The 20,076-nt window shown below is 49.1% G+C and overlaps 1 protein-coding gene across 5 annotated transcripts in view; it reads left to right on the forward strand.

The window, feature by feature from the left end:
- The first annotated feature begins 1,156 nt into the window (after nucleotides 1–1,156).
- The window catches only part of CYRIA (CYFIP related Rac1 interactor A), a 107,008-nt gene continuing 88,088 nt past the window's right edge, over nucleotides 1,157–20,076 (forward strand). For 2 of the 5 annotated variants that reach the window (XM_042933630.1, XM_042933631.1), the window contains exon 1: nucleotides 1,157–1,208. The gene's annotated coding sequence lies outside the window, so the exon portion shown is untranslated. The remainder of the gene's footprint in view (nucleotides 1,209–20,076) is intronic. The other 3 variants (XM_042933633.1, XM_042933635.1, XM_042933634.1) reach the window with 3 other exon arrangements.

Consider the following 20,076-nt stretch of genomic DNA (forward strand, 5'->3'; position numbering starts at 1 on the left):
GCCTTGTCTGAATTCTTACCAAAATTCAGAGTGGGTGGCATGCTAGGCAGCTCAAGGAAGCTTCCTGGAGTCTGAAAGAGGCTGGGACGGCATCACGTTCCTTGTGGAGACACTGGAACTCAGAAAGAAGACAGGTTGACCAAAGTCTCCGGAAGCTCCCCACGCTCTGGGATCTGGGCTCCTTGTGCTCCCAGACTGCCCCCCCAGCACCCCTCCCCCCTCCCTGGGGAAACCGACATGGCTGCAAGCACATGGCTAGGCCCATTGAAGGGGGTTAATAAATGTTTCATGATGCTCTGGCTGACTGACTGGGAAAGGAAGCAGGAGAAGCCTGCCCTCCCACCCCCAAGAGGAGCTCTGACTCACAACCTGTTTGGCACTGTGCACCTCTCTGGTTTCCTGAACCTCTCTCTCTAATGCATAAAGCCTCCGTGGCAGATGTTTTAAAACAATGATCATGACAATGACACTGTAATCCCTTACATTCCCTTTGCATCATAGAAATTTTCAGAGTGTTTTTGCAGGCTTACTCTTTAGGGTAGTTACGTTATTTGGACTGAGAATCTGCAAGACTTTTTTGGTGGTCCCATCAGATAACCGCAGCCCCCAGGGCTGGGAATCTGTTCATAGTATGAGCAAGGAGGGACAGGGAGGAAGGCTGGTTCAGAACCCAAAGTAATTTGAGAGTGTGGGTAGAGGTTAGGGTGGTCTGGTGGGGGGGCGTGGGCACTAAATTGAGGGTGGGCGTGCCCATCTATCTAGGGATTGATTGCAGGGCCTTTTTTTTTTTTTTTTTTTTTTTTTTGGGTTTTCTTGGAAGGAATAATGGGTATGGAGGAATTCAGTGTGTAGAAGCAATAAGGGCTGGTCCGGGCTTCCTCCTGGGGGGCAAAGCCAAACGGCCAAGGCCAAAAGAAGGGCAGGGGCTGCCTTGTGTGGAGAGGGCCGGCACCGGCCCCAGGACGTGGAAGGGGTGGCCGCGCTAGCGTGGGGCGAGGCGGGTGCCGGCAGGGGTGGGGAGCCCCGGGGGCCGGGGCGGGGCGGGGCGGCCGCGGCGGGCCGGGCTGGGGGCGGGCCGGGGCGGGGCGGGCCGGGGCGGGGCTCCGGGGCCGTCTCGCAGGCTGCGGCGGCCGCGGGAGAGGCGTCCACAGCGGCGGCGGCTGGGGCAGCGGCGGACGCGCGGCCAAGCAGGGCGGCGGCGAGCCCGGGTGAGCGCGGCGGGGACGCGGCGGGGACGCGGCGGGGAGCACGGGTGGGGGTCGGCGGGGAAGGGCGTTCGGGAGGCGCCGGGAGAACCGTGCCATCCTTCCCCGGCCCCCGATGCCCCTGCAGCCTTCAGGGGAGGGAGGGAGGGAGAGCCGAGAACCCAGTCCTTCAGCCCTTCTCCTGCGATCGCCGTCCAGATGTCCGTCTGTGCGCCCGTTGCCCTGCTCTCCGGGACTGCCTCCTGCTTGTGTTCTAGATCACCCCCCTCACCCCTCAACCGCTCAATCCCCGGCCCCCAGCCAGGTATCATCAGCTCCAGAGCCATTCTTCCAGGAGACCCCATCCTTCTGCTTCCCTCTTCCCACCACCAGAGGCCCGGGCTCCCCATCTTTCTCTACAGCCTGAGAGGCAAGGATGACCGCTTCCCCAGTGCCTGCATACCTGGACTTTTCTGCTGCCACCTGGCCCAGATGTTCTTAGCCAGCCAGCACACTGCTGTGCCTAGGACCCAGGCCTCCTCTCTAGATCACTTCCTTCTCCTCAGAATCCCAGGCTGGCAAGAGGGACTTTACAGATCCTGAGCTTTGAGAACAATTTGACCCACTTCCCAAAAGGCTGGTCCCAGGCCAGCCATGCTGTTCGGTGGAGACACCTGTCTTGCTTGCCAGCTGAAGGACCAAGAAGCCTCTGTCAAAATGTGCCAGTGGGTTCCTAGGTCCTTCTCCAAGCTGTTCTGACTTGCTGGCCAGTGTCCCCAGAGACCAGAACCAAGACCTTTGTCATTTAAGACCTCTAGAGGTATTTGCTGACCCCACCCCCAGATCCTCCAAATTCCCCCAGCCGCTGACAGGCCACTGTTCTGGGCTTGGCCTCTTCACCCATGTGCTGGCTTCCCTGCTTGCTCCCCAAGGACTTGGGGCAGAGTAATGGGGCAAGTGTTTGGGGCCTTAGTAGCCCCCACAGCTCTGTGGGCCTCCTGCCTTACTCTGTTGGAAACTTTTCCTCCGGTCTTTCCCCATCACCATCCCTCTGGATAGGGCCTGTGCCATCTGCATATCATTGAGTCCCCAGGGCACAGCAAGCTGGGCTGGGACTGTGAAGGGCTGGGACCCCGTACTGCACGAGGGCCAGCAGGAGGAGGGTGGCAGCCAGCCAGGTCAGGCCGGGCATCTGGGCCTGGGGGCTCAGGCTTTAGGGTGGGTCCTTGGCTTTCCCTTGAGCTCCGAATGGGGTCCCAGGCTGGCTTTGCTGTGAAGAGAGGAGGCAGAACAGGGGCTGTTTTCCCTGCGTGCTTCTGACTGTCTTGTGTTGCTATGGTGACAGTTTTGCCTCTCTTCCTCCTTCTGACTCTTCTGGGAGCTGGTTTTTATTGGTCTGTTGTCCTGTCTTTTATGGCTCTAATTTCTCCTTTCTACTTGGTCTGAAATAAACAGTCATAAACATGGGCACTGGGCCCAGGCTGGGGGCTGGCAGAACTTCACCTCCTTCTGGCCCTGGGCTCCTGTGAGGGGAGAGAGGTGAGGACCCACCCGTCCACACCCACTCCCGTCTGCATCTCTGGGAAGCGGGCAGCACACAGTGGGTGGCAGACTGCCTCGGTGCTAATACTGGGCTCCGTGTATGGTAAGGGGCTCACTGCTGCTGTTCACGACAACCCCGCGCCATAGGGGCTGTCCCCACTTTGCAGATGACGAAACTAAGCTCCAGTGAGCTACTGCCCTCAGGTCACACTGGTTTTAGCACTCAGGGATGGAGCTGGCATCGTGAAGCCCATCTCCCTGCCTTCCCACCCTGTGGGCTTCCTGGTCCTGCTCCCCAACCCCCAACTCCCCGGGGCAGCAGAGCAACCCAACCTCCACGTTTTAGAGGTGCTGCGGACTCCCACAGAGGCCGGCTGCCAGGGAGCTCCCTGTCAGGTCCTTTGGTGCACCCTTGACCCCAACTGTTGGAGACCCAAGTTGAGAGGGGAGAGAAGCCACTTGTGACTTCCTGTTTTTGACTCAGACCAAGAAACATTCGGTTTGCTTTTGCTCTCAGAGCCTAGTTGCAACTGGGTAAGTCAGGGGCACGGATAGCCAAGTAAACCCACGCTCCCCACCCCAGCCAGCCCTGGGTGAGGAGTTCAGAGTTCTCCAGGGCCATAGGGTCACCGACTGCCAGCTGTCAGTGACACTCTCCAGAGAAGCTGCCCTGTCTCTTCCTCTCTTCCCTTTTATTTTCCCTTCCTTTCTCACCCCCTCCCCTTCCTCCCTTCACTTTGCCTATGCTCCAGGCTTATTAATAATACTCTGAAGAAGCAAATGGTAACATGAGAAGACTAGGGAATCAGCAGCCTCGTTGTCGAAGTTGGCCCTGGGGGCGTCCGTCACTCCTATGGGCCTCAGTTTCAAGTCTTTAAAATGGGGTTTACGCGTCTATCCATGTTAGCTTGCTCTTGAAGGATGGCGTGGAGTAGCCTATAGGGGGTGCTTTGAACAGTCGATAGCCTGAAGCACCTGAATGTCCTCATCCCGTTGGGAAATCCCAGTGTTGGAGACCCCGAACTACTGCCCAGAGATTAGAACTGATCTAGAAAGAATTAAGCCGTGAAATGTCAGGGTTAGAGGCATTCCTTAAAGCCATCTTGTCTGCCCTTGATGTTGCATTCACTTAGTTCACCTACTTGACATTCATTGAGCATCTACTCGGCACCAAATATAATTGTGGGAACTGGGGATTTCAAAAAACATGCACATTATTCCTTTTTTCAAAGAATGTAGTCAGACATGGAAAGAGATCCTTAGGATACAGTCAGAGAGGTGGTGTGACAAAGTCACGGTGATGCAGGGCCCAGAGATGACAATTTGACCAGGTCACCGTTAAGGCTGAATCGGGCATCGTGTGCTTGGCTCCTATTTCATCCTGGTTAAAATCCTTTCTCAGAGGCTGCATGAATTCCCTCACAGGGCAGCGTGGTGATTGGAAAGAAGTGGATTTGGGAGTCAGCTGTAAATCCAAACTCTGTAGCTGTAGGATCCTGGACTAGATAACCACACCGAGCCTCAGTTCTTATATCCGTAAAATGGCAATAACGCTACTTGCCTTCTGAGATGTAAACGATCTTAATGTCTTTATGGGGTCTGGCATGGTGCCCACCTCGTAGTGCACTTGCCAGTATTTAGTCTGATTGATTAGGAAAGAGTTCTCCGGTACTAGGCCTCTGGGTCCTCTTAGCAGAGGTGGGGAGCTCTTTGGACTAATTCTGGCCTTTGGAGATCCACTCATTATCTGGGAAGGTTGCAAATTGCCCATGCTCGGGACCCTCAACTGCTGGTTAATCTTTGAGTTATCTCTCACCAGAGAAATGATCCTTTACCACACGGGGACTCTATGCAAACCCCCAACACTTGTTTTCTCAAGGGGGAACCTATTTGAAATGGCAAAGAACACTCTGAGTTTCAAGGATAAGCTACTATCTGTGAGGGTACTTTGATTTGATAAAGTCCCACGTGTTGATTTTTTCTTTGTTGCCTTTGATTTTGGTGTCAAATCCAAAAATTCATTGCCACGACCAGTGTCAGAGAGCTTATGGCCTGTATTTTCTAGGAGTTTTATGGATTCAGGTTTTACTTTCAAGGTTTTAATCCATTTTGCGCTTATATGTGTGTATGGTGTAAGAAAGGGGTCCAGTTTTCCCAGCACCTTTTATTGAAGAGACCATTTTTCCCTCTTGTGTTTCTTGGCTCCTTTGTCAAAGGATACTTGCAAATGAATGCTTCATGCTTTTTATTCTGGGCATGTGTAGCTTCCTTTTTTTTTTTTTTTTTTTTTAAAGTTACCACATATACATTTTCTCAAATCCTCCCCAGAATTCTGTGGCATTAGTATTATCGGCCCCTTTTCACAGTTAAGGAAACCGGGAGGGGCAAGGTAACAACACAGAGCCCATCAGCCGGAATTTAAAACTGGGTCCTGCTTGCTCGCTGTTTGTGCGTTGGTATACAGTCTTGTCATTTCGTTGGCTGGTGTGTCAGTGACCTAAAGTAATTGTGTTTGGAGAACAAGGGCAGATTTTAACGGGGAGGACCTGGTCGGTAACTTAGACTCATAGTAAGTATTTAGAGACTTTATTAGAGTTTTGCTCTCAGCGTAGCATTAATGGAGCTCTCTGCAGCTGGTCGAGGCTTCATTCTGAGAGGTGATGAATGGAGGAGGAATCTGACATGTCCAAGTTAAGAGGAAGTGTTCGATGATGCTGAAAGGAGTGTCCTCTGCACACGAACGGGTTACCGGTTTGTCACTGAAATAAATGGGACTGATTGTATAACTGTCATTAGAACCCACCTCTAGGAATAAGAAAGTATTGAGAAGCAATTGTGGAATTACTCACCGCTAGCCTTTCTCAGGAATTCAGAAGCCCGATTTCCCTGGCCTGAGAACCCGTTGTCCCAGAGAATCAGGTGTGAAAATGGTGCCGTGTTCCCCAGCAATGTGTTTACCTGGTCCAGCTTAGCGCTGCGGACAGATGTGCTCCTATTGGCAATTATCTCAGGGCCAGAGTCTGGTGTCTGCTTATTTTTTTTTTTTTTTTAAATTTTTTTTTTCAACGTTTTTTATTTATTTTTGGGACAGAGAGAGACACAGAGCATGAACGGGGGAGGGTCAGAGAGAGAGGGAGGCACAGAATCAGAAGCAGGCTCCAGGCTCTGAGCCATCAGCCCAGAGCCCGACGCGGGGCTCGAACTCACGGACCGCGAGATCGCGACCTGGCTGAAGTCGGACGCTTAACCGACTGCGCCACCCAGGCGCCCCTGGTGTCTGCTTATTTAATGACTTCACTTTCCAATAAAAATTCTGTATGGTGTAGATAATTAGATCTCTAAAATGAAACCGGGGAAATGGTGTGCCCCCAAAGAATTTAATTGCAGTTTTATGATGGATCAAGCGTAAAGATGAGATCACTCATTTACTTATTTAACAGATACGTACAGGGCAGGCCCTTGCCCTCTGCTGCCAGAGATGGCACGTAGTGATCAGTGTGGCATCATCCCTGCCCGCAGCTGGCTCTCATTCTGTGGGGAAGCAGAGCAGGAGACACATTGCTAAACGCAGCTTGGCATTCGTGTGCCGGAGAAAGAGGGAAATATAATTGTTTTGACTCTTGCTGCAAGGCAGTCCATTTCCATCCACATGGTATTGTTTGCGGAGCATCTGAAATACACCTGACATGTTGCAGGTTGAGAGGCTTGGGATAGGGAAGCACGGTGGCGTAGACAGCTGATGACCCGGGCGTGGCTCTCAGCTCTGCTCCTCCCTGCCCGGGTCGGTTTCTCTCTTGGTGACATGGGAAGGTTGGATTTGATGACTTAAGAGGACCCTTCCACATCTAGCTTAATGATCATAATAAGCCCCTGGGCTCCTTTTCCTGAGTGATGGGGAAGGAAGCAAGGCTGGCAGCCTTAGTCAGCAAGGCTGCCGAGGCAGAGCTGGTGTGTTTTCAAATAATCCTCTCAAGGAGCAAAGAAACCTTGCTCTCCCTCACAGAAAGGGAACCACGTTCTGATCGAGCATCAGGGAAATAAGTCAAAGCCAGTGATGACAGGGAGAGACAAAAGGGTTGCAGATACTCAGCAGAGGTGGGGAGCAGAGTCACCAGCTTCCTCCCACATTCCAGGGTCTCTGCTGACATGGGTATGGAGGGCTTGGCTTCACAGATGCCTTGGTTACTGCAATTGTCTTAAGTTAACGTTTTTCAAAAAATAATTTGGTTCGATGATTCCCAGGCCTTAGAATAAATGAAAATGCACAATCATTTTAGGATGGTGAGGAACAGAGGGAAACACACAACTTCGTCAACGTTCCATCAAGTTCCGTCCTTCCCGCTGACCAAACATAGGCCCTTCCAGGGGCAACCATGGGGCTGGGTCCCAGTAGCCTAGAATAGGGTGGCAGCATGTTGTGGCCAGGGGGCGAACTAACAGGGAGTCAGAGAAGACCCGGGGTCTTCCACCCACACTGCCCATTCCCTAGCAGCCTAAATTCTCATCTTCTGAGTCTTGTGGTCCCTTCGGTAACACGTGGGCCGTGGCAGCTTCTGAACCATGTAGATATTGTCAGCAGGAATCATGAGCACTTATTGTCACTTTTAGTCATCTTTTGATGAGCTTTGGAAACAGATAGCCCCATTCTGGGTGGAGAAATTGAAATGGAGAGGTGCTAAGGAACTTGCAGAATGCCATTTCATTCAGGAAGGTTGCGGGCTGGCGCCTAAAGCCACATCTGTGTGCCTGCAAAGCCTGGGCTCTCTCCACCACCCGTAGGACAAATGAGAACCGTGCATGTGTGAGGAGTGTGGAATTAAAAAGATGTGTCTTGGGGAAAATCCTCATCTCAAAGAGCTAGATGGGCCTCCCTCCACACCTTGAAATTGGCAAAAAAAAAAAAAAAAAAGAGGAAAGAAAATATAGCTGTGTTTTCAGTGCTTCCCTGTGACCGGCATCTCGGCATTGGACTGACGTCCTTGGAGGGTGTCCTTTGCTTAGCCCACTTCATCAGAGAATGCCATCCAGCAGTAATGAGCTGAGCCTCTGGTGTGTGCAGCATATGGCCTTGCTGAGCTGTGGAGCCCACCCAATTGAGGCAGGTTGTGTATAACTTATTTTTCAGACTTCTCCCTGAGACAGCTGGAGGTCATGGGAGCACAAGAAAACCGTGGACTGAGCTTGCAGAATGACAGATTCACATGTCGTCAAAACAAGAATGACACCTTTGGTCTACTTCCTCTATTTTACAAACACTGAGGTCAAGAGAAAGACATAGATAGATAGATAGATAGATAGATAGATAGATAGATAGGGAACCCATATCAGAGACTTTTCCAAGGCTGGGACCAGAATTCAGCCTTGTGAAAGCTACAAGCAGACCGTAACTCTCTGAGATGTCTAGGGGTGAAATATACACATGGAAGTTCTGTGCGAATATCCCTGGGGCTACAGGGCGAGTGTGCACCTGGAAACAAACAAACCTGGGTTGAAATCCTGGCTCTTCCTCTAGGCAGATTCCTTAGACTTGCTAAATTTTGTAATTTATGAACTGAAGTTAATGATATTTGTGTCTCAGGAATATTGGAAAGAAGAAATTAATTAGCCATGTGTCAGCCTCCTTTTTTTGCCTGGTCTTTGAAGAAAATTTGAAAAATTTTTTGCTCCTTCTTTTAGGCTCCTCTTTATTTGTTGTGTGGGGTAGAAAGTGACACGGGGCTTCCCTTTTCTCTGACGGACATATTCCTGAATTGCCCCTCGACAAAGCCCCCAGATCCACTCCTCTGAGCTTATATTTCTAGCTGTGAGTCTTCATATTATACTTGAATCGAACCTGGCTGTATTGTTTGCTGGAGCATTACAAGTGTTGAACTTAATCTATAATCTGTCTCCCTACCCTTAGTCTTTTTCTTATCTTGTAAGTGTGCATATGTGTGTTTTCTTTCTGAAGTGTTGAGGTTTCAAATCTGGGCCCTTGGGTACCTTCAGATGTAATGAATAAGGTTGCAAGATTGACATTCCCTTATTTGCAAGTCCCAAATCCAAAATGCTCTGAAAAGTTAAAGTGTTGTTTTTCATAACTCATTTGAAGTCAAAAGCTGGCCTGATCGTACGTGAGACTCTTCATGGGTTTCATTTATACCACTCTCGGTGAATAAGTTTTTCATTAGAAGGATGAGTGTCCAGGAGCCTGCCAGGGTATACATAACATAGTACATGCACTGTATTATTGTTCTAAAATCTGAAAGGTTCTGAATTTAGAAGTACATCTAAGGAAAGAATATCAAAGAAGGGTTTGTGGACCTCTTATTCATAAACCCAAAAGAACACGTAGCTTCCCTGGAGAGAGAGAGAGAGAGAGAGAGAACGAGTGAGGGACTGGGAGGGACAGAGGACAGAGGATGAGAGAGTCCCAAGCAGGCTCTTCACTGTCCCTGCAGAGCCTTATGTGGGGCTCGATCTTGTGAACTGTGAGATCATGACCCGAGCCGAAATCAAGTCGGACACTTAACTGACTGAGCCACCCAGGCGCCCCTCAAGTGTCCTGCCTTTGATACTAAATGGTTTGGTGACACGGCTCATCTGGTGCTCGTCAAAAGCCTTAATGCGTATTTTGTATGTGACATGTATTATATACTGTATTCCTACAATACAGTAAGCTAGAGAAAGGAAAATGTTTAGAAAAATCATAAGGAAGAGAAAATAGATTTACGCTACTGTCCTGCATTTATTGAAAAAATCTGTGGGTCAGTGGACCATGTTTTTCAAGGGTCAACTGTAATAGGAAATAAATGACCATTCTTGGCACAAACACAAAACAACAGCAGCAGCAATAACAACAAAAATTTTGAAGAATAGGTTCCAGAGTTTCAATGGGACGAAGTAAGTTTTTAAAAAAATTCCATAGGACTAAAAATAAGCTGGGAATTTTTGGTCTAGTGTGGCTTCTAGGCAAGTTTCATCATTGGCCGTTGGAGGAAGGTAGAAGGGAGTTTTTAAATCTTACTCATCATTTCAGCCATATGAGAGGGAACCGGGGCCTGGCCAGGGAGCATGGGGAAGTGAAAGCGGTAACCAGAGCGTGAGAAGGTCTCGCTTCTTATCTTGGGTCTGCTTTTGACTTGTTGAGTCAGCTTGGGCATGTTGCTTCCCTTCTCTGGGCACCAGGAACTCTATTTCTAAGTAAATTAAGTCTTTCTTCCCCCGCTGTGAATGGCTAGGGTGGAGGTGGGGGCCCCCATCAGAGTGAAAAGTACTGAGCAGCTTGCTGGCTGTGTTCTTGAAGCTTCAGTCCTCCGTAGGGCCTCCGTGCAGGCCGGGGGGAGGCAAGAGGCTTCCCTGCCCCGTGTGTCGGTTTCCTCCGGCTGTTCCTTTACTTCTCACAACTCTGATCCTCCGGTTCGGGGGTGGGGGGCTGGTTTGTGTGGGATCCACCTGCACTGATGCCCAGCGAGGGCTCACTCAATGCTTGAGCATGCGCGGCAGGTGACCGATGCCCTGCTGGAGGTGGCCATCCCAGCAGCTGCTCTTGTGACTGGGGTTGTAGTGAAGGTCATGGCTAGGCATTCTTGAAGCGGTGTTGGGAAGGAGAGTGAAAATTCCCTGTTGTAGAGCATGGAACCAGGGGAGGTCTACCCAAGGAACTGAAATAGTGTGCACCTTTGTGGGCTAAATATGGATTATAGAACATGGAGGTACAGGGCTTTGGGGACCAACCTTATTCTCTCTCTCCTTCTCTATTTCTTTGCCCTTTAAGTTTACAGTTGATGTATCATACCTCTGGCTTTTGCCAGGTTGAAAGTTTCGCATGTCCTCCTGGATCTCACGACGTATAAGAAATCGGTCGCTCTGCTCCTATCTGAGCACCCACCCTGATCGTCCAGGAGATTCTCACTTGGCAGTATTTCATGATAGGAACCAGGGGCCTGACTGTGGACAGGGGGTTTCCACAACGGAGAAGTGACCTTGAGTTTTAGGATCCTGAGGCCCTTCAGTTTGCAGACTGTGGGAGCCACTGGGGAGTGGTGAACATGGTCAACACCGGGGCACCCTGGTCCTGAAGTTCCCCAGGGTACTTCCTGGGGTTGGCTGGTCCTCGTAAATTTGAGAGGCCTGGACTCCTGTGTGTGTGTGTGTGTGTGTGTGCAAGATGGGGAGTCCCTTCAACTTCAGGGAGGTGTTACCAAGGCCAGAGCCTTGCCAGGTGCTCTCTGAGCAAGGCTCCCCCTCAACTTGAACCCTGGTTTTTGTGTAGCTCACTAAGGAACTGACCGCTGAGGGGCTCCCATGGGGCTAGGGGGCCTTTTGTGTTTCAAGGACCGGGGACCACCACTGAGATAGGCAATTCTGACGTTCCCTGGCAAGAAGCAACCAGATCACATTTTTTTAGGGAGAAATGTCTAACTCTTTTGCTTTGGAAACACAGGACCCTGTCAAATCTTACTCTGTACATATTTGAAAACACTCAAATCATTTGAGCATACTACTTTAAAAACAAAAATAAATGGAAGAAGAGCCTAATATAGGTTTGAAAAAAAATAAAGGACTAGGAAAATATTCAGTTTTATTTACTAACTGGTTGGGGGACGTAGGAAAAGGTTATGAAAGAGAAAGAGAAGAGAAGGAGAAAGAGAAACCCCGAAGAGACACTGTGGCAGCTGCCTCTGCCCAGGAAACATGGTTTTATGGTCCCCTCGTTGAAGGAAAACAGCGTCGGGAGCCCGGAGGTGAGGGCAGAGAAAGAGCTAGGAGCTAGGAAGAGAGCTAGGAATCCTTGCTCAGTTTTGCTTCCTACGCTTCCAAGGAGCAGGGAGACCTAGTGGGATGTGGAGGGAGCACTGCCTGGGGAGTCTCTGGAGAACTGAGTTTCCCCCTGGATTCCAGTCCCTCTTTAAAGAGTGGGTTTCACTGGATGAAGTGTAAAGCGAATCCTGGGTCTGGGTCGATGAGGGAAGCCTGGCTCTGGATTCCCGGGCTCAAGGCTGCCTCTGGGAGAGGGAGAGGGTTGTGTAAGCGTGTGCCCGATGAATGGAGTGCTATGTGCACATCTCTTATTTTTTCCTCCTTTGAAACACTGTGTCAAGACTCCACCCCCTGCTTCCCTTTTACACTGTTCACTGGGTAACCTGCTAGTGAGGTTGTGGCTTGTATAAATTTATCTGTTCAGCCTCAACCTCAGGAAATACTTTGAGTAGCTCATATAAACAAAAATAGCTATGGTATGTTTGATATTTCATGGTATATGCAACATGAATTATTTTTTCTGCCTAGTGATTTACAGGTTACCCAGGACCGACATGGCCCCTCATTGTTCAAAGTACACTCAAATTTTCATTTATATTAGTAGAAATTAATTATGCTTTTCAACATGCATTTTGCATCTATTAATTCTATTTTGTTCATCTGTTTATATACATTTTTCACCTTATAGACAACCTTGCAAGGTAGATATATTTATTTCTCTCTCTCTCTTTCTTTTTAAGTTTATGTGTTTATTTGGGGAGGGGGGCAGAGAGAGAGAGAGAGAGAGGGAGAGAGAGAATCCTAGGCAAAGCAGGCTCTGTGCTGTTTCCATGGGGCTTGAACTCATAAACTTCAGAGATCGTGACCTGAGCCAAAATCAAGAGTCAGACACTTAACCAACTGAGCCACGGAGGTGCCCCTATTTCTGTTTTGAAAATAAAGACAATCAAGTCAAGAGAGGGTTTTTTTCCCTTTAACGTTTATTCATTTTTGAGAGACAGAGAGACAGAGCACAAGTGGGAGGGGGCAGAGAGAGAGGGGGACACAGGATCTGAAGCAGGCTCCAGACTCTCAGCCCAGAGCCTGAAGCGGGGCTCAAACCCATAAACCATAAACCGTGAGGTCATGACCTGAGCTAAAGCTGGACTCTTAACCAACTGAGCCACCCAGGCGCCCCAGCAAAAGAGTTTTAAAAACTCGCTTTAAGACACAGGATTGAAAATGGGGCACCGGGATTTTGGCTCAAATCTGCCTGGCTCTCAAAGTCCTACACTTTCCCACACCACATAGTTCACACTGCTTCCAGGCCACAATCTTATTTTTTTAAGAAAATACAATTTTTTCCCCTGCCATGACTCTACTTAAGCCCCAGAAAATACACTCAGTTGGAGTTCTTTGCCTTTTTCCAGAAAGGAGTCCCATGGATCTCCCTACTTTCATGTAAACTGCGTGCAAATACTGTATTTCCATACAGAAAAATTTTACTGTGCACTTTCAAAGTGGCAGACACTGTTCTAGAAACTTTTACATGGCGCTTAGTAGGAGAAGATGTGGGCTTCATTTTATGGCGAAACGAAGGCTCAGAGAGATGCAGTTATTTGCATAAAGGCAAGTAGCATATGAAAAGTGATTTGCTTTTTGAATTAACAATTTAGAATATAGTTCTATAGCGTGCTGGGGGCTTTGCTTTTGGCCTAGGACCAAAGTACCCCTTGTTGAAAACAGGATCAAGTTCAGCCGACCCACCTAGCTCTCACCCTCATTGTGCCTGGCTTCTTCAGTCTCTGTCTCCTGTGGTTAGAACTTGATTTGGTGGTTGTGGAGAAAGGCATGGTTCCTCTTGTCTCTTCCCATGTTGCATTAGCCTGTGCCATCCGTAGCTCATTTTAGTTAGTCTGAACTGTTTTAGTTTCATTGCTCATCATAGACTTGCCAATATAATGCATTAGCTTCATGTTACAGAGGAGAAAGTGGTAATATGATTTACCCAAGATCACGCATGGGCTAGGCGTTCTCTTTTCTAAATGCTTTGTATTAACCCAAAAGGTCCTTTAAGATTTAGTACCCTTTTCTGGATACATCCCCCAACTCCCCACCAAGTCCATCCATCCATCCATCTATCCATCCATCCATCATCCATCCATCCATCCATCATCCATCCATCCATCCATCCATCATCCATCCACTCATCCATCTATCCATCCATCTATCCATCATCCACCCATCCATCATCCACCCATCCATCCATCCATCATCCGTCCATCATCCATCCATCCATCCATCCATCCATCCATCCATCCACTTATTCAATGAACATTTATTGGGCACTCACAGGGAGTTGGTGACCTCTCCTCTGTGTCAATTTCTGGAGATGCACAGTGAAGCAGTCAAAATTTGCCCCATGAAGCTTTATTCTATTGAGGAAAGGTGGGCCATAAGCATGTCAACAAGTAAAATGATTACGTTAGATGTCATATATTCCATGAAGAGAAATGGAGTAGAGATGGTATACAGAGTGAGGAGAGAGTGGGGGAATTTAGGGGAAGAGTTGCTACTTGGACTTGGGGGGGTCAGCAAAGTCCTCACGAAGGGTGAGATGAGGGAGGGTCTGTAGGAAGTGAGAGAATGAACCACGTAGCTTTCCAGAGAAAGCATGCTCCAGGAAGAGAGTGAGCAGGGTAGTCGTGCCCAGCCCGTTGAAGGAGCCACAAGAAGACCGGGGTCTATAGCAGAGTGACAGGTGGGCAGTGGCCGGCAGAGAGGTTGGGGAGACAGCCTGGAGCTGGCCTGTGATTTCAGTGCTCGCCTGGTGTTCCCTCTGACCGCGAGCCTTCACGGTATTTTTATGAACACCTTTTCCCCTGACCCGTCCCCACACTGGCCTGTGCACCCTGGAGGGAAGGCCGCTTATCCACAGTTTTCACGTCCCGAGCCCTCAGCACAGGCCTAGGGGAGAGGAAGAGGGCAGTGTTTATAACACTGCTCCTTTTCTTCTTTTTTTAAGGCCAAGTGTTCTAATTAAAGATTATTTGTGATCCTTTTGATTAAAAAAAAAAAAAGGTTATTTTGAAGGAATGCCGCTTCTAAACTCCAATTAGGCAGTTCCTTTTTGGACAGCCATCAAACGGATGGGCTTGCTAGGGAGACAGTAAGGTGCCAGGAAAAAGCTGGAAGTGAAAGTTGCAGAGAGGAGGGGGTTCACTGGAGTCAGGAGGAAGAGGGCCTCACCAGAAATCCCCAGGGATTAGCAGGATGGCCCAGTTCCCTGCTAGAGACTGATGTTTACAAAAAGTGACCACCGGCTAGAACAGGAGCCTTAAGAAACCCTCAAAGCGTGTCAGTAGACCTGCCAGGACTTTCCACTCACCACTTCGCTCTCTTAGAGGATTGCTGGGGCGGGGACCGGGCAAGCCTCAACTCTGGAGACCTTTCTGGAGAGAAAAGAGCATTTTCCCCGGTAGGGAGTTTCCCCTCACAGAGTGGAACACCGGTCTCTGAGAGGCTTGGGCTGCTTCTGAGGTGGGGAAAGAACGTGTGAAGTGCCTATGGGCTAAGGGAAGAGGGCCAGGCAGAAGCACGGGGCCTCCAGTGACTGTCAGCATGAGGGGCTGCCCATGGCTGTCTGCTCCTGCCTTCAGAAACTGCTCCCGGTTGCAACCCTGCATCTTCAGGGCAAAGGAGACTTACAGCAACTTGGCCCAATCATAGCACTTGGTAAAAGTGGCCCAGTAGGGTCAGAGTAAGGGGGTCTGGGGCAGTGGGATTGAAACCGGACGTCCTAAACTCCGTGGGTAGCCATTGGGGGATGTCAACAAGGCAGTGATGAAATTGGATTTTCAACCAGATGTACGTGTGTGCCAACGTGTGTATGCCATTGACATAGCTGTGAGCTGCAGAGCGTTCATTCATGAGAGTTGGGAAGGACAGTAATTCCTTCATAGCCGGCCTGTCAGGTGGCGGGTTTGCTTAAAAACAAGAAAAGTTGGAGGAAGAATAGTTTGTCTTGCAATTGTTCGACAATGTTTTTTTGTTTTTGTTTGGTTTTGGTTTTGGTTTGTTTTTGTTTTGTTTTGTTTTTGTTTTTTTGAGAAAGGACTGTGGACAAACACTGTGCTGGGTGCTTGTGTAGATAGATCAGCCTGGCCCTCATAGAGCCTGCATTCTACGGGGACTTCTAGAAGAGCTTTATTCAGGGTGTTTGAGATGAGCTCACTTGAATGTCCTGGCTTCAGATGCATGTTGCAAATGTTTAAAAGTGGGGAATGGGGCCCCTGGGTGGCCCAGCTGGTTGAGCGTTTGAATTTGGCTCAGGTCACAATCTTACAGTTCGTGGGTTCGAGCCCCACATTGGGCTTGCCTCTGTCAGCGTGGAGCCCACTTCATTCGGATCCTCTGTCCCCCTCTCTCTCTTCTGCTCCCCAGCTTGTTCTCTCTCTCTCTCTCAAAAATAAACATTTTTTAAAAACTTAAAAAAAATAAAAGTAGGGGAATAAAAATTCACAGTACGTGACATTGAAAGAATGGGGAGTCAGTTCTGTACACACCAATGACCTGTTTAAAACAAGTCACAACCTTGCCAGGCTCTCGCCGGTGGAGTTGACCTTCTGTCCTGGTAATGCTCCCTCTTGGGGTTATTATGAACATAACACACTTTGAAAAGAAGTTAAAAAGCTCTCTACAAATTTCAAAGTGTTACTGACATGCCTGGTAAGCGACCTCCATTAGCAAGGTGGTACCCGGTGAGAGGTTTGGATGAAATCTAAAGTTCGCTCACAACTCAATCGTTAGAAGCTTTGCTTCTCCTGGTATGTCTCCGGCTGCCCGTGTGGGCTTTCTCCCAGCGTCCGGAATGGCTTTTCCTGACATTATATCAGTGTCTGGTTTCTGCAACTCAACGCAAAACTTTTTTTTAAAAACAGGCACACGTATATGTGCACCTAAATGCTTTGGGGCTGATTGTATTTTTGGTGCATATTACACTAAAGAAAAAAAAGGCCAGAATGTCGCTCAGGATATGAAAAGCCTTGGGTGCTGTATGAAAATAGCATCTGTGGGCAGAGAGCGGGGAGGGACGTGTCAGAAGTCAGCCTCGCTTGGGTCAAGGGTAGGAAACCAACAGTGTGAATGAAAAGCGACATGCAGGGTGCCAACCCTCTCGGACCCCCAAATATAGCTGTTGGAAACTGAGCTTTCTGGTGAAGAGATTAGCTGTTAAAGAATACTTTCCATATATGTCAGTACGCCGGGATGGCGCGTGTAAAGCCGGCCCGAAATGTGTCTAAATCAATAATTAGGGTGACTCACTCACTCCCGTTGAAAGGAGCTTTTTTAAAAAGTGAAAATAAGAGGGAAAGGAGAGAATAAAGCAAAGACAAAGAACAATAGGTTTGGGTTTAAAACAATAGGAACAAGAAAACTGAATTAGTCACTCCGAACAGATCCTGTGAGCCTCTGTCCTGAGTTACTACCTCCCTGACCAGGTGTTAAGGTCAGGGTGTCTTTCTGGCCCGATTTCCTGGTGAAATGACACACTGTTCCCAGTGCTGGCTTCAGGCATGTGATGGGCATCCTGGGGCTACATGACATGTAGCTGCTGCGAGGCCACTCTGGAAGCTCACGAAGCCTTGCCATGGCCGGAGAAGAATAGCTATTGTCCCTGAAAAGTTTCAGTGGTGCCCCTCAGCCATGGAGCAGAAGAGCTGAGGCTAGCCCCCGCTCAGTTCAAGCAGATGAGAGCTCCGCCCTCGGGTTCCATATTTCTCGCACTGCCTGTCTCTTGCTCTTCGGCTAGATCATCCCCGATGCCAGGAAATGGCCCGGAGACCAGGGAAACCTGCGTGGTTTGTTGGTCTTTTAATCAACGTGTAGTTTGTGAAAGAGATTTTTACCCTAATGGTGTGTCAGCCTTGTTTTTAATCACACTGGGCTAGAATAATGCCTCTGGTTTTGTGTCCATTATTTTCCTCTCTCTGCTCTTCGATTCTCCCCCATCACTTAACCACGCTTAGGTCTTGGGGCCCTCATCCACAAAATGGACATAATTCCTTTTGCTGTCCTTAACCTAATACTGGTGAATGTGACATGATTTTATATGCCATAATGTGGTGTATCAGCCAGGTTTGTGGCGGTAAGAAACAGTCCTAAAATTTCAGTGGTTGGTAGCAACAAGCGTCTCTCTTGTGCCACACGTCAGGGGCTACAGGCTGGTTCCGTGGCATCGCTCGACATTTCTCTGTCTGCCACCCGGACCGACAGGGCAGGCACTTCTGGGGATGCGTCATGGTCATCACGGGGAAGACAGTGAGCAAAAAGTGGCAGAAGCTTGACATGCTTCTTGAAGCTTCTGCTTTATTCCGCTTACATTCCCTTTGCTAAACAGGGCGAGTGGCCAAGTCCTCTGTCAACTGTGCCTCCCTCCCGTGGGAGGGGACTAGTACACGCAAGTCACACGGCAACCAGAAAGGCAATATAATCTTTTTACAGTTGAGAAAATCATGCCGCCTAACCCATGCCTCGTAAACCTATTAAACAACATGGGAATGTCAGATTCTTAGGAAAATAGGATTGAGCCTCTATTTCCTGTTGATATTTTAGTGAACTGAAATACCGCGACCTAGCCAACATTCAGTTGCACCAGGAGATAGCAGCTCCAGGGTGGAAGAAATTTTGTATCGTTTACCCCCATGTGCTCGGGGTAAAGCCTCACACCTTGCCCGGAAAATAATAGGTAACCGGTACAGACCGGGTGTTCTGGATAACTGCGTGAGGTCACAGCTGCTCTAATTCTCTGGGAACTCAAAAGCCAAATATAATTAAAGTTTCCACAGTCTGTTTAAGATGAGAAAATCTGGCAAAGCACGGATTGTAACTGTGCACTAGATAAACAGGTTTATCAGTGTATTTCTTAAATGCAAGCATAATCACATCTCTGAAGCCTTTTACTCCTTTAGGTTGGAACCCATGCCATTACATCGGAGAACTCTCGGGCGCACATAACTCAGGGTCCCCAGCATTGTTGACCTACTGTCCTTGTCAGGGACAGTAATAATAGTGCTGTTGACCACTGTGGTGTCTTTGGGGCTTTCCAAAGCACATGTGATTATTCCTGTCTTTTGTTGTTGTCCTTACCCTATCTTGCCGGTAGTCTCCTAAATATAGAGAAGAAAACGAAGACCCCAAGATGTGAGGGCAGGGCAAGAGGCTGTGCAGAGGGCACGGACCACTTGCTTTATTCACCAGCTGTGTGAGCTTGGGCTGGTTACTCAACCTCTCTGTGTCTTATTGTTCACATCTGCAAAGTAAGGATAATAATAGCATCGTCCTCCTGGGGTGCTGGGCGGAGCTAATGGGGTGATATACGTGAAGGGTTTGGAGCCATGCTTGTCAATAGTGAGTGCAGGACATTCATGATCCATTTTGATGAGTAGCTCTGTCCAGTCTCGGCCCCAAAGGGAGAGCCAAAGCAGAAACGAGGTCTTGGATTGAGGCTGGGATGTGGGACCCCATGGATGGAGGGACTGAGATGGGCGGTGAGGAAGGGAGGGTCCTGCCTCAGATGTGGCCACGCTCCTGTCTTGAACAATCTCATGACACGGTGCAGAGACTGGAAAACTCTTCAGGTCTGGGGCCTTCACCACTGTTGTACCTGAGCCTGGGCGGTCAGGGAGACCCTCTAGGCTTCCTGTTTGGGCAGGACTTCTGGTCAGTTCGGGCTGTGGGCCTCAAATCGCTGTGAGGGTGACTCGGGCCGAGAGCTTTCCGAAACAATGTTCATTTGAGGCACAAGGAACTTCCACAGGGACACTGTTCATCTTTGTCTCGGGTCTGGGTCAAGCAGTGCCTGCTTGTCGGTGGAAGGCGTGGGGCCCAGCTGGAGAAACGCTCAGAGCCCGTTTCAGGTGAGGGGGCTCCATATAAATGCAGGCAGGTGCTCCTTATCCCATTGCCCCACACAGTAGGAGCCACATCCCACACACAGGAGATTGCAAACCGTCATCATCTTTCCCCCTAAGACCTTGAGTAGACAATGTTCTTGAAATTTATTTATTTTTGATAGAGAGCGAGAGAGAGAGCACAAGTGGGGGAGGGAAGGAGACACAGAATCCGAAGCGGGCTCCAGGCTCCGAGCTGTCAGCACAGAGCCCGACACGGGGCTCGAACTCACAAACCGCGAGATCATGACCCGAGCCGAAGTCAGCCGCTTAACCGACTGAGCCACCCAGGCGCCCCTTGAGTAGACAATGTTCTAAGAGGCCAGCGTGAACTGTATTACGAAACTTGAAAAAAATGCAGTGTCATCCTGCTTTTTATTCTGTAATTGAGATCCACCTGTCTCTAACATGTTGAATTTAAACGATTTCATCCTGAGGGTCCAGAAATTTCGGAATCCGTTTCAATATGTAACCCTTTGGTCACCAGGATTCACAGGTATTAGCCAGAGAAAACAGCTCGTTTAGAAGGCTGTGTTTTAGGAGTAACGGGAAAATAGAGGCCTTAGTTACAATGCGATCATTTTTCCCTTCCGTGAGCATGAGTGGGGTAGGACATTCTACGTGCAGCTCCGATGTGTGTCGTTCAAGGGTCACGGCCCTGATTTTCAGGTTGGTTC

The sequence above is a fragment of the Panthera leo genome, chromosome A3 (genome assembly GCF_018350215.1).
Source record: "Panthera leo isolate Ple1 chromosome A3, P.leo_Ple1_pat1.1, whole genome shotgun sequence".
Lineage (NCBI taxonomy): Eukaryota > Metazoa > Chordata > Mammalia > Carnivora > Felidae > Panthera > Panthera leo.